The sequence below is a fragment of the Physeter macrocephalus genome, chromosome 4, assembly GCF_002837175.3.
Source record: "Physeter macrocephalus isolate SW-GA chromosome 4, ASM283717v5, whole genome shotgun sequence".
Classification (NCBI taxonomy): Eukaryota; Metazoa; Chordata; class Mammalia; order Artiodactyla; family Physeteridae; genus Physeter; species Physeter macrocephalus.
In genome coordinates, this window is record NC_041217.1 from 42,630,689 (window position 1) to 42,644,356 (window position 13,668).

The 13,668-nt window shown below is 40.5% G+C and overlaps 1 protein-coding gene across 1 annotated transcript in view; it reads left to right on the top strand.

The window, feature by feature from the left end:
* The window catches only part of LOC102977482 (dynamin-3), a 306,536-nt gene that overhangs the window by 145,090 nt on the left and 147,778 nt on the right, over positions 1-13,668 (top strand). The window lies entirely within an intron of this gene.

Genomic DNA, 13,668 nt, shown 5'->3' on the forward strand with positions numbered 1-13,668 from the left:
AATTATGGTTTTCTCAGGGTATATGCCCAGTAGTGGGATTGCTGGGTCGTATGGTAGTTCTATTTGTAGTTTTTTAAGGAACCTCCATATTGTTCCCCATAGTGGCTGTATCAATTTACATTCCCACCGGCAGTGCAAGAGTGTTCCCTTTTCTCCACACCCTCTCCAGCATTTATTGTTTCTAGATTTTTTGATGATGGCCATTCTGACCGGTGGATCACCTTATTTTTGTCTTCTTAAAACAAGAAGTAACATTGAAATGTTTGCTGTTTCTGAAATTGTACATGCTTTACTCTTTAATAATACTGTAATAACTCACTTATTTGGAAACCTCTTTTCACTTTCTAAACTTAGCTGATTATCAGGAGGAAGTAAAAAGAGTCTTGGGCAGCCAAAATTAATATTACAAAGACTATGACCTAAAGTTCATTTTTGCAGGGTCGTGGCCTTACTCTGGTCAATTCCAGTCTTAATTTAGAGTCAGACCATACATACTAGGTTATTGGACTTCTCAGTCTAGAATAAAATATAATGCTGCAAGTTAGAATGGGAATATGTCTTAAAAACAGAAGAAGAGACACAATAAAAAAAAAGCATACAAAAGATAAAACAATTTGTAAGTTAGCAAAGTAATTTATAGCAAAAACCTTTGAAATAACAAGAAATATTTAAATTATGTATAGAACATTGTTTAAGGATACAGGAAACTATGTAATACATACTCAATTTCTATAAATGCCAATAGTCACTTGCTAGTATTTACCTTGCCCTTTCAACAGCTTTTAACATTATTAATTATTCTCTCCTTAAAACATACACTATTTTTTTAGCTTCCATAATGCCAAAATACTCCTAGTTTTTGTTCTATCTGTTTGGCCAACTCTCTCTGTCTCTTTTGCTGATGCATTATCTTCTACCTGGCCTTTAAAGTTTGCACCTACCCAAGGCTCCTTTCTGTGTCATTTCATATTCTCCCTTAGGGAATCTCTTCTATGCCATGACTTCGGTTACAACTCATGCACCTATGAATCTCACATTTATAGCTCCTGGGCTAAACTCCAGACATGTATTTCCAGCTGACTGCTTGAAGCTCTACTTGGATATTTCAAAGATATCTAACTCAACATGTCAAAAGCCGTATATTTATGATCATTTTCTTCTCAATACCCACAAACCTCAGGTGTCCGCCAGTGTTTATTTGTTGATTCATTCACTCCTTTACTCATTCGTTTATTTGCTCTTTAATTCAAAATATATATATTGAATGCCCAATAGATGCAATTCATCGTTTTAGGTACTGGGAGTACAGCAGATAATGTTCCTGTTCTCATAGAGCTTATATTCCAGTAGGTGAAGACAGGCAATAAAAAACAAATAAAATCTTCACATAATGATTATGTGCACAGAAGAAAGTAAATTAGATGATGTGATAGAGTGTGACTGAGTTGCTACTTTTCTTTGCCTGATCAAGGAAGGCTTTCTAAATCAGAGATGATATTTTGGATGAGAAGTAAATGACAGGATGGAGCCACACATGCAGAGATCTGGATGAAGGACATTCCAGAAGAGGACCACCTTGTAGAGGGACCCTGGGGTGGGGAGGATGTTGCAGCTAAAGTGTTTTGAGCAAAGAGGGTAGAAATAGTGTTACAGATACAGGTACACAGGGTTCAGACTGTCTAGGACTTTGTAGGCTGGGGAGAGTAATTTGAATATTTCTGACTGATCTGGAAAACCAGTAAAATTTTTTAAAAAGGAAGAGACATGATCTGACATATGCTTTAGAAAGATCTCTCTAGCTGCCATGTGGAGAATGGATTCAGTGGAGCAAGAGTGGAATCAGGAAGACCAGTTGGGATGCTTTTACGGTAGTCCAGGTAACAGATGGCGTCAGCTTAGAAGGAGGATGGCCACAGTGGAGGCAGTGAGATGACTGGGAGCGAGCAGAGGAAAAGAAGGATGCAGAAATAGCTGTTTTTTGATTGAGGACCTGATTCAATGGTAGTATCAATAATTGAGATGTGGAAGACAGGAGGAGGAGGAAGTGTGGATGATGAGAGGGGAAGGCAATGGGGGATTAAAAGTTTGGTTTTGGACATGTTAATATTGAGATCTATTAGACATCCAAGTGGAAATGTCAATTAAACATTAGAATTAGAATGCTTGAGACATGAATTTGGGGAGATATATATGTGATATATATATATATTACATGTGTTTATATATATATATATATATATACATATATACTTTTTTAAAGGCCAATAGATTATATAAGAGAGGATAGGATATCCACCTGGAGAGAGAGTGATGACAAAGAAAATAAGGTCTAGGAGGAAGTCTAGCTGCACTCCAATATTTAGAAGTGGTGAAGAGAAGGAACAATGAGCAAAGGATATGGTGAAGGAGCCGTAAGAGAGGAAGAAGAAAAAGTCAGGAAAGTTGGAATAATGGGAGTCAGTAGAAGAGAATGTTGCAAGGAAGAGGAGGAAAATCATGTCAGATGCTGCTGAGACTTAATTATCCACTTTGCAATTTTTGGCCAAGTGCTTGACCTGCTTCCTAGTTGGTTTTAGTATTTGGAATATAGTTTATCTCTCAATTGTGTTTTTTCTTTTTTTTGGGCGGGGGGGTGGAATGGTCTTTTTTTTTAAACATCCTTATTGGAGTATAATTGCTTTACAATGTTGTGGTAGTTTCTGCTGTATAACAAAGTGAATCAGCTATGCATAAACATATATCCCCATATCCCCTCCCTCTTCTGTCTCCCTCCCACCCTCCCTATCCCACCCCTCTAGATGGTCACAAAGCACTGAGCTGATCTCCCTGTGCTATGCAGCTGCTTCCCGCTAGCTATCTATTTTACATTTGGTAGTGTATATAGAGAGTCCAGGCCACTCTCTCCGTCCCAGCTTACCCTTCCCTCTCCCCATGACCTCAAGTCCATTCTCTACGTCTGCATCTTTATTCCTGTCCTGCCCCTAGGTTCTTCAGAACACTTTTAAAAAAAAATAATTAATTAATTTATGGCTGCATTGGGTCTTCATTGCTGCGCCCGGCTTTTTCTTGTTGTGGCGAGCGGGGGCCATGCTTCGTTGTGCTGCACGGGTTTCTCATCACGGTGGTTTCTCTTGTTGCAGAGCATGGGCTCCAGTTCACGGGCTTCAGTAGTTGTGGATCACGGGCTCTAGAGAGCAGGCTCAGTAGTTTTGGCACACGGGCTTAGTTGCTTCACTGAATGTGAGATCTTCCAGGACCAGGGATCAAACCTGTGTCCCCTGCATTAGCAGGCAGATTCTTAACCACTGTGCCACCAGGGAAGTCCCAGTAGTGTATTGTTTAGCCTCCATTTGGTTTTGTTTTTGTTTCTGTTTTTTTTTGCGGTATGTGGGCCTCTCACAGTTGTGGCCTCTCCCGTTGCGAAGCACAGGCTCTGGACGTGCACGCTCAGTGGCCATGGCTCACGGGCCCAGCCGCTCCACGCCATGTGGGATCTTCCCGGACCGGGGCACGAACCCATGTCCCCTGCATCGGCAGGCGGACTCTCAACCACTGTGCCACCAGGGAAGCCCTCCCTTGTGGCTTTTAATATTTTTTCTTTGTATTTAATTTTTCATAATTTGATAAGTATGTGTCTTGGTGTGTTTCTCCTTGGATTTATCCTGTATGGGACTCTCTGTGCTTCCTGGACTTGATTGACTATTTCCTTTTCCATAATAGGGAGGTTTTCAACTATAATCTCTTCAAATATTTTCTCCATCCTTTTCTTTTTCTCTTCTTCTTCTGGGACCCCTATAATTCGAATGTTGGTATATTTAATATTGTCCCAGAGGTCTCTGAGACTGTTCTCAATCCTTTTCGTTCTTTTTTCTTTATTCTGCTCTGTGCTAGTTACTTCCACTATTTTATCTTCCAGGTCACTTATACATTCTTCTGCCTCACTTATTCTGCTATTGATTCCTTCTAGAGAATTTTTAATTTCATTTATTGTGTTGTTCATCATTGTTTGTTTGCTCTTTAGTTCTTCTGGGTCTTTGTTAAACATTTCTTGTATTTTCTCCATTCTATTTCCAAGATTTTGGATCATCTTTACTATCATTACTCTGAATTCTTTTTCAGGTGGACTGCCTGTTTCTTCTTCATTTGTTTGGTCTGGTGGGTTTTTACGTTGCTCCTTCATCTGCTGTGTGTTTCTCTGTCTTCTCATTTTGCTTAACTTACTGTGTTTGGGGTCTCCTTTTCACAGGCTGCAGGTTTGTAGTTCCTCTTGTTTTTGGTGTCTGCCCCCAGTGGTTAAGGTTGGTTTAGTTGGTTGTGTAGGCTTCCTGGTGCAGGGGACTGGTGCGTGTGTTCTGGTGGATGAGGCTGGATCTTGTCTTTCTTATGGGCAGGACCATGTCTGGTGGTGTGTTTTGGGGTGTCTGTGACCTTATTATGATTTTAGGCATCCTTTCTGCTAATGAGTGGGGTTGTGTTCTTGTCTTGCTAGTTGTTTGGCATAGGGTGTCCAGCACTGTATTTTGCTGGTCGTTGAGTGGAGCTGAGGCTTAGTGTTGAGATGGAGATCTCTGGGAGAGCTTTTGCTGTTTGATATTACGTGGAGCCAGGACATCTCTGGTGGACGAGACTCGTTCAGGAGATCCTGAACTTGGATCTCCTACCTCAGAGGCACAGGCCTGGCACCTGGCTGAAGCACCAAGACCCTGTGAGCCACACGGCTCAGAAGAAAAGGGAGAAAAAAGGAAAGAAAGAAAAAATAAATAAAATGAAATATAGTTATTAAAATAAAAAATAAAAAAATTATTAAAAACTAAAAAAATTAGAAAGTAATAAATAAAAAAGAAAGAAAGAAGAGAGCAATGAAACCAAAAAACAAATCCACCAATGACAGACAGGACCCTGGAGCAAATGGTAAAAGGAAAGCTATACAGACAAAATCACACAAAGAAGCATACACATACACACTCACAAAAAGAGAAAAAGGAGAAATTTATATATATATATATTAAAAAAAAAGGAAGAGAGCAACCAAATCAATAAACAAATCTACCAATGATAATAAACTTTAAATATTAAACTAAGATAAACATAAAACCAGAAACAAGTTAGATGCAGAAAGCAAACCCCAAGTCTACAGTTCCTTTCAAAGTCCACCGCCTAAATTTTGGGATGATTCATTGTCTATTCAAGTATTCCAGAGATGCAGGGTACATCAAGTTAATTGTGGAGATTTAATCCACTGCTCCTGAGGCTGCTGGGAGAAATTTCCCTTTCTCTTTTCTCGCACAGCTCTTGGGGTTCAGCATTGGATTTGGACCCGCCTCTATGTGTAGGTCGCCTGAGGGCATCTTTTCTTCGCTCAGACAGGATGGGGTTAAAGTAGCAGCTGATTTGGGGTCTCTGGCTCACTCAGGCCAGGGGGAGGGAGGGGTACGGAATGCGGGGCGAGCCTGTGGTGGCAGAGGCTGGTGTGACGTTTCAACATCCTGAGGTGTGCCCAGTGTTTTCCTGGGGAAGTTGCCCCTGGATAATGGGACCCTGGCAGTGGCAGGCTGCACAGGCCCCCAGGAGGAGAGGTGTGGATAGTGACCTGTGCTTGCACACAGGCTTCTTGGTGGCTGCAGCAGCAGCCTTAGCGTCTCAGGCCCGTCTCTGGGGTCCGTGCTGATAGCCTTGGCTCGCGCCCGTCTCTGGAGCTCATTTAAGTGGTGCTCTTAATCCCCTCTACTCGCACACCAGGAAACAAAGAGGCAAGAAAACGTCTCTTGCCTCTTCGGCAGCTCCAGACTTTTTCCTGTACTCCCTCCCGGCCAGCTGTGGCGCACTAGCCCCCTTCAGGCTGTGTTCATGCAGCCAACCCCAGTCCTCTCCCTGGGATCCGACCGAAGCCCGAGCCTCAGCTCCCAGCTCCCGCCTACCTCTGCGGGTGAGCAGACAAGCGTCTCGGGCTGGTGAGTGCTGGTCGGCACCGGTCCTCTGTGCGGGAGTCTCTCCGCTTTGCCCTCCGCATCCTGTTGCTAAGCTCTTCTCTGTGGCTCTGAAGCTTCCCCGCCCCCCACCCCGCCACCCGCAGTCTCCGCCCTCGAAGGGGCTTCTAGTGTGTGGATACCTTTCCTCCTTCACAGCTCCCTCCTCTGGTGCAGGTCCCATCACTATTCTTTGTCTCTGTTTATTCTTTTTTCTTTTGCCCTGCCCAGGTACGTGGGGGAGTTTCTTGCCTTTTGGGAGGTCTGAGGTCTTCTGCCAGCGTTCAGTAGGTGTTCTGTAGGAGTTGTTCCACATGTAGATATATTTCTGATATATTTGTGGGGAGGGAGGTGATCTCCATATCTTACTCCTCCGCCATCTTGAAGGTCTCCTTTCTCAATTGTGTTTTTCGTGGAAACGAAGATTATGAAATAGTTAATTTTTGTTAAAATTTTTGAGCTCCTTCTGAAAAAATATGGAACTAAATTGAGCTATGTAAGTATTACAGCTGCTGATTCTCTGATTGTTATTTTGGGCACTTGTGGTAGAATTCCATACAAATTCCTATTGCTGGATGGATTTCTGCCAAATGTTAGTCCTGGTCTCATATGCCAGCACTGTTCTGTGGCCACTTAATCCTCACCTGTAAGGTTAGCCTCACCCAGGCTTTAGACCCAGCCCAACTCTTAGGCAAGCGACCTGTATAGGCCATTGTTGAGCAGTAAATATCAAGGAAGTACTATTATTAATCTCTCTTTACTGAGGCGTATGTGGGTGGCTTTGGCTGTGTTTCCTGTGAAAAAAGCTCTACCTCCCATTTCATGACTGAATTCTCACCTTGTTTTTTTGCCTTGGACCATCTGGCTCACTTGGGTCCGGAGTTCTGTTTTGGCCTCCTCCTCTGCCTCAGGAGTACCAGAGCCCTGATGCTAACCCCTAGTCTCTGCAGCTGGTCTCTGATACCTGCCTAGCACCCACCTTTTGTCTGCCATGAAATCTTGGCCCTTCTTATTCCTACCCTATTGTTCTTTACCCTCTGACTGGGACCTCTACCTTTCATCCACTGTTGGACTCCCTCAGGTTAATTGTTTGTTTCTTTAGATTTCCTTTTTTTTTTTTTTTTTTGATTACTAAACTTTCCCTGTTTACCTTAGGACACAGTTGACTTCTGCTGTATATCTGGGTCTGTATAATTCATATCTAACTTGCCTTGTTGCTTACTTAACCACCATTCCAGGCTCTTGCCTTCAATTTGGAATGACTTGAAGGCTTTCTGGAAGCATTTTTCCAAATTGCTCAATGATATGCAAAGAGGACTTCTTTAAAGAAGAAGGAAGAAATCTACAGATGTTCTTTTCTCTAAATATGATAGGCATAGGGAAACACAGATGAGTAAAATGTAGCCTTTGCCTTTAAGGAAATATATTTTTAAATGTAGTCATACTAGATGGTCTTTACAGCCAGTAGACTCAGCTAGTTGCATTGAAAACCATTCCCTGTTTATGTGTCCAATGTACTTCATTTTCATTGGTGCCCCGTGCTTAAAAACATTGCTATTAAAACATTTTAGAAATAAAACTCCAGCTAAAGTATTGAGGACCCTAGTTCTTAGAATAAAGATTGACAGGAGGTTATATGTCTGTGCTCCATCATAATTCCTTTCTACTTAACCTTGATTAATTGAAACATATGAATGTTTTTCCCCATGGAAGGGGCATATTGGAAATATTTAAATTCTTATGGTCATGCTGTGCTTTTCACAGATGACTGGAATTCTGCCCAGGCACAAACCATATCATCCTTCCCCCAAACAATTTGTCAGCTGTTTAACCTAGCGTAATTTGTTTTTCATGATCAGCAGAAATGACAGTGCTAAAATGCTTTATAGGGAAATAAAAATAAAATAGAATGATAGCTCTGATTTTTTTTAATATCCTCTTTTTTCTCCCAAATCATTCTTTGATATAAAAATGTATCTTAACCTTTGCTTTAATACTGGGAAAACAGGAAAGATGTTTTAAACTAGAGTCTTATTTTGTGAAACTGAAAACATACTATGAATTTCAACAAGAAAGGTTATACTGACACACAAAAGAATTTCATGTATGCATTATTAGGATTTCATTGCTTATATACACATAGCCTTCAACCTTTATATGAGCTTGTGGATAAGAAATTTAATCACTCTCCATTCAGACTGAACTTGGGCAGAAGCCTGGAATTGTTTGAGAAAGAGATCATTCCATGTGCCCAACTACCAAGCATTTAGAATGAAAGGAACACTGAGAACATGCCAAGAGAGCTTGTGCCGCTGGAAACTGTACCTTTCTTTGAGAAAGAATTTATCTCAGGACCATAAGATGAGGTTTGTTAGACCTTTAGACATATTAATTTACAACAGTATAAAAGTCTTAGAAGATACACACTTACAAGCTCTTAAAAAGTCTAACTATTGATTGGCTGGTGCAGCATGTTCTGTAGGGTTTGGCTTAGGTATTAGAATTTCCTTCATCCCCAAACTCATGTGAACATTCTTCAGTATAGTAAATGATTCATTGTTCTTGTGGTAATCCTTTACAAGATTTTCATTTATAATTGTATTTTTGGACAGCAGGGAAGTAAAGCTGTGACCTTTAAATTCTGCACTGCTAATCAAGATTTATTCAGGGATTGTGTGATGATAAGCTGATTGATGATCCTCCTCAATAGCAATTATGGGCAATTGTTCAAAAACATGTATGCCACCTCTGCTGTCCACCTATTTATAGTCTGCTTGCTAGAGAGCTGGGATCCCATAACAGGAGTGGCTTATCTTGTTGCTAGGAGGACTCATCTTATTGACAATATAATCCTGTAGCTGTGAATTCTGAATTGTATTTATGGTTGCCATGTTTTTCTAATAAGAAAGTAGGATATGTGGTCTGACAGTTATCACTGTACTGTTAGAGAGGAAGGGGACATAGACCTATGAGTCTCTGGACCTGTGTAGAGGATGGACTACAGGTAGCTCCCTTCTGACAACTTAGATTAGGTTTTCCCTGAATTTTCTATCCTGTAGGATGAATTATTTCCCAGGAAGCTCTTTAAAACCCATAGAAATAGGGATTTTGTGGTCCCTGCCCATTAGTCCTTCTGATATGCTGGGCAGGTCTGAATCCCAGTGATGGACATAGTTGAGACCCAAGTTGACATTCCTGCTATGATTACTCTTAGGTCATTTAGGAGCACTCTATGTGTGTGCGCGCGCGCGTGTGTGTGGTATTTTGTGGTAAAAATAATAGTCTTTGTAGGGTTTAACCAGTGAGAATACAGAAATGGTTTTTACAGGCGTAAAATGACTCGACAAAATGATAAATCCCCACTCTCACCTGATGAATTTCACATGCTCCCACCGCCATCAATTCTACCTACTTGTGTCGTCCGTCAGTACTCATTATTCTGTTTCCTTCCTGTTCCTATGGATGAACTGGCATGTTCCTTTCTAGTGCTTCCTATCCCCTCTTCCTTGAGACATCACTTCAGCACTTGTCCCTTCTCACTTCTGCACCATCAGCTTTTCCTCAGGACTGGATTAATACTATCAGCCTATGAACATGCTATTAGTTTGCCCATCTTTATAAAACCCTCCCTTGACTTCATAACCCTCTCCAGATGCCCTCTCACTTCTTTCCTCTCCTTTACAACACAACTTTTTAACAGAAATGTCTGCAACCAGTCTCCGCTTCCTCTCCTCCCATTCTCTCTAAAGTCTATTCCAATCAGACTATCACCCACCCTACTCCACTCTAACAGCCCTTTTCAATATCCTGAATGACCCTCAAGTTGCCCAATTTTATGATTTGTTCTTAGTTCTCATCTTACCTGACATGTTGGCGGTATTTGATGGAGTGGAAAGTCTCCTTTCATGAAACATTCTCTTCAACTGGCTTTGGGTCACCTTTCTCTCCAGGTTTTTTCTCCTATCTTGTTGACCACTCGGGCTTACTCTCCATTTCCTGACCTCTAAACATTGGAAAACCTGGGCCCAGTGCTCTGACCTCTTCCTTATCTGTGTCTCACTTAGTGATCTCATCTACTTGCCTAACTTTAATGAATTCCAAATATATATAAATCTCGCTTGGACTTCTCCCTAGATGAAAGACTCACAGATCCAGCCCCAAGGCATTTTTGTGCTAATTAGAAAAGGCTAACCTTTCCTCAAGCCCTTGCCTGCCATCTTCTGTAAAAATTTCAGAATAGATATACACTTATCAGATGAGATGAATGCGAATTGTGTGTCTTTCAGCTGCGTGATTCTCAACCATTAGCGGCAGTTCTGTTTCTCCATGTGGGTGGTGTGTAGTAGGCATCACAAGCTTAATAGGTCCCAAACTGAACTTTTTAATTTAATTTTATTGGAGTATAGTTGATTTATAATGTTGTGTTAGTTTCAGGTGTACAGCAAAGTGATTCGGTTAAACATATACATATATTCATTCTTTTTTTAGATTCTTTTCTCATATAGGTAATCACAGAATATTGAGTAGAGATCCCTGTGCTATACAGTAGGACCTTGTTGGTTATCTGTCTTATATATAGTAGTGTGTATATGTTCATCCCAAGCTTCTGATTTATCCCTCCCCGCTACCCACACGTTTCCCCTTTGGTAACCATAAGTTTGTTTTCGATATCTGTAAGTCTGTTTCTGTTTTGTAAATAAGTTCATTTGTATCTTTTTAAAAGTTAGATTCTACATATGAGTGATATCATATGATATTTGTCTTTCTCTGTCTGACTTACTTCACTTAGTATGATAATCAATAGGTCCATCCATGTTGCTGTAAATGGCATTATTTCATTCTTTTTTATGGCTGAGTAATATTCCATTGTATATATGTACCACATCTTCTTTATCCATTCCTCTGTCTATGCACATTTAGGTTGCTTCCATGTCTTGGCTATTGTAAATAGTGCTGCAGTGAACATTGGGATGCATGTATCTTTTCAAATTAAGGTTTTCTCCAGATATATGCCCAGGAGTGGGCTTGCTAGATCATATGGTAACTCTGTTTTTAGTTTCTTAAGGAACCTCCATACTGTTCTCCATAGTGGCTGTACCAATTTACATTCCCACCAACAGTGTAGGAGGGTTCCCTTTTCTTCACACCCTCTCCAGCATTTATTGTTTGTAGATTTTTTGATGATGGCCATTCTGACTGGTGTAAGGTGATACCTCATTGTAGTTTTGATTTGCATTTCTCTGATAATTAGTGATGTTGAGCATGTTTTCATGTGCTTTTTGGCCATCTGTATGTCTTCTTTAGAGAAATGTCTATTAAGGTCTTCTGCCCATTTTTTATTGGGTTGCCAAACTGATCTCTTGATCCCCAACCCCATCTCCCCACCATCTTCCTTTCTGTCAGTCTTTTCTACTTCAAAATTCTTCTCATTGCTGACGTCAGCCTCCTTGAAGTTATTCTTAACTCCTTTCTTTCTCCCATACCTCTCCTTTAATCCATCAGCAACTCCTGCTGGTTTTTTTCCCTCAAACTTCATTAGAATGTAACCACTTCTCACCACTACCACCCAGGTCCAAGCCTCATCATCTCACCTTTATTATTCTGTTAGCCAGCTTCTTCTTTTATACCTCTCTGTCTGTTCTTAACACAACAGTACAGTTCTCTATTTAAAACCTAGGTCATCTCATGTTTCCCCTCTACTCAAAATGCTTCAAGTGCTCTACCATTCATTTAGAGTAAAAATCAAAGCCTTAAAATGGCCCACAGGCCCTACACCATCCAGGTCTGTACCACAGCTCTGACCTCATCTCCTGCCTTTCTCCCCCATGCTCTGTGCTCCAGGCACGTTGGCCTCCTTGCTCTTCCTCCAATATGCCAAGCATAGTCTGCTTCAGGCAGTCTACTGGGATCCTCTTATGTAAAGCATGGCTTCTTGAGTCTTTGCTCAAATGTTACTTTATCATATCAGAGAAGCCTTCCTTGACCGAGCCATATAACAAAGCAACCGGGGATCCCTGGTGGTGCAGTGGTTGAGAGTCCACCTGCCGATGCAGGGGACACGGGTTCGTGCCCCGGTCCGGGAAGATCCCACATGCCGCGGAGCGGCTAGGTCCGTGAGCCATGGCCGCTGAGCATGCGTGTCCGGAGCCTGTGCTCCGCAACGGGAGAGGCCACAACAGTGAGAGGCCCGCGTGCCGCAAAACAAACAAACAAACAAACAAAAAAACAAAGCAACCTCCCTTCCCCAGTATTTAATATTCCCCGTGTTCAGTTTTCTCCATAGCACTTATAATCTGGCACACACACACTGTTTACTATTTTATCTCACTGGAATTTAAGCTTCATGAGGCTAGAGACTATTTTTTTCACTTTACTATATCCCCAACTTCTAAAACAGTGCCTGAGAAGTAGTAGGAGCTCAGTAAATACATCCCTAAATCTCTGTGTGGAACCCTATCCCTAAAAAGACACAGAGGTTTGAAATGGTACTGCACAATTCCAGTCTCTCAATTCCAAGATAAAAGCATTTTCAGAAGTCCAGGAATGAATTTAAATCTAATTTGAAAATTGCATTGATTTTACAGCTTTCTGGAAGGGCATTAGTTTCCTACAGAGAAAGCAAGTAGGCGCCATCTAGTGGCAACAAGAGAAGTACACATTTGTGTTACTTGAATTATTGATTAGTAACATAATTGAAAATGTAGTCCCTGATCCAGAAGCTTTTTAATTCTATGAACATAATAATTACGATAGCCAAAAGTTCTAAGATTTGCAATTTCCACAGAACATGTTGAATTGAAAAGTACTATTATAAGTTATTTATGGCTCATGTTTACTTACTAAGTTTTATTTGTTTATTTTTTAGGATCTGACATCCATTGTTCCTGTTTATTTTTCTTATTGTTTTATCCTCTACGTATCTTTAAACTCTTACATGGTACTGGCCTAACCACTGAGTGGGTAAATAAAATGAAGTCTCTATCGTCTAAGAATTTATAATCTAATAGAAACAGCACCAGTGAGGATAAATATGTGAAAGAAAATGCCAAATGACGCAGTGATCTCTTCAGGCCAGACTTCTGAAGCCTATGGAAGCTTAATTGTTGTGTATACTTCCACCATTGATGCATGAGCCACATCTTGTAGTTGTCTCCCTGTTGGCCTTGCCATATAGTGGGTGAAGGTTAAATATTTATGGTGGGGAATCATAGAAAGACTACCAGTGATTGTCTCAGCCTCTATCTGGCCCAAGATACCTAGCCTTAGTCTACTTTTGGTGGAGCAGTTCTTCAGCTAGTTGTTAGAGAAATTAAAGTATTTGTTAAGACTTGCTCCCTTGTTAAAATTATCATAAAATTTTTAGGTCTAATAGTATCAGTTTCCTTTTTTGAGTTGTGTTGTTTATCATATACTTGATATCTCTGGAAGCGGATATAGAAATTGATAGCACAACAGTTTCAAGATGTTACTGAAATTTAAAAAAAACTAATATTCTGTTATTATATCGTTACTTTAGAGTTTTTCCTTCTGCCTACAGATACTGATTTTTTTTTTCTTTAGATTGCAGGTAAATAGTTTCTTGTAATATCCTCTTTTTTTCCTTGAGAAAATATCTTTTTAATTAAAGAAATTGGTGTGGTATTTTGAATAGTATATTTTAAAGCTAAAATATTCCATATATTATTTCTTTTTAAAGAATAAA